This window comes from Acomys russatus, chromosome 3 (assembly GCF_903995435.1).
Source record: "Acomys russatus chromosome 3, mAcoRus1.1, whole genome shotgun sequence".
In the NCBI taxonomy this organism is placed as follows: domain Eukaryota; kingdom Metazoa; phylum Chordata; class Mammalia; order Rodentia; family Muridae; genus Acomys; species Acomys russatus.
Window position 1 is genome coordinate 21,259,611 of NC_067139.1, and position 1,216 is coordinate 21,260,826.

Below are 1,216 nucleotides of genomic sequence, written 5' to 3' on the forward strand. Positions count from 1 at the left end.
TGGTGAGAGAACTAATGAAACTTTGTGTGCAGATGTGTCAATTTTAAAGTGTTTCCCCTAAATGGTTTGTGTCCCTCCAAAGTATATTAGGGCCACAGGGAAAAACGAACATGTTGGAATATACCAGGAAAGGGTTAACCAAAATGGAAAACAACAAAAAAAAAGGAGTTGGGGCATAGTGGTGCATACCTGCAATTCCGAATGTCCAGAGACACACACAAGAGACTCTTGTCTGCACAGTGACTCCCAAGCCAGCAGAGCCACATAGTGAGTTTTTGTTTTTGGTTTTTTTTTGTTTTTTTTTTTTTTTTTTTGTCTCAAACAAGAAAAGGAGGGTCGGTCATGGAGACTTTCTGCAACATGGAGGACAGGAGCTACTGGCTGTTGAGCCTGCTGGGGGCCAACCGAGTGGAAGCTGCTTGGGTGTGGACTGGCTGCAGATGCTGGAATGGCTGCTGGAGACACAGGAAGGCTCTGACCCTCAAGCAGCTTTGGAAGAGGAAGTGGCTCGCTTGATGCCTTCTTGAATTGAAGGAGTGCAGATACTAAGAGGGACAGAGCTACAGCGTCTCGAAGTTAATACCCAGAAGGCAGTAAGGAGGATGCCTGTCTGCAGGTCAGGCTCTGCCAGCTCACCACAGAGCTGCAGGAGCTCAGGGAGATAGAGGCAGACCTCCAGGGACAAGAGAGAGGAGTGAATGAGGACGCCACCACCGCCATCCCGTCTGCAGTGGTTGTGGCTCAGTGCTATCACTGAACTAGTAAAATAGGATGGGATTGTGAATGCATGCAAACCAGAGATGATCCAGCACACCCACCACGGCCCCACTATGGCCCAGCCTATCCAGTGGGACAATGCTCAGCTCTCACTGAAATTCATCAGCCTGTGCACACCATGTGGTCAACACCAGTCTTGACCTCACTCCTTATACAGAATTGGGGTTGAGGGACCCCAGAAGAGAATCACTCTAAAATTAATTTCTATATGGAAATGAAAAAAGAAAAAATAATTAAACTATATAATACAATACACACTGCCTGGCCCTAAGAGAGACCGCAAATGATTCTTAGTTCATACAGATCCCCTAATAGGCACAGGAATCAACGCTGGTGTTTCTGTTCATCTCTGGAGTTGGAGTTCATGTATACACAACCAGCTGATGATATTCAGATCAGTTTTTTGAACAACTGGTTTATATGATTAGCCAATCCATGC

The 1,216-nt window shown here is 46.1% G+C and overlaps 1 pseudogene; it reads left to right on the plus strand.

Moving 5' to 3' along the window:
* Positions 1-342: 342 nt before the first annotated feature.
* Positions 343-946, plus strand: LOC127186966 (kinetochore protein Spc24-like; annotated as a pseudogene).
* Positions 947-1,216: the final 270 nt, after the last annotated feature.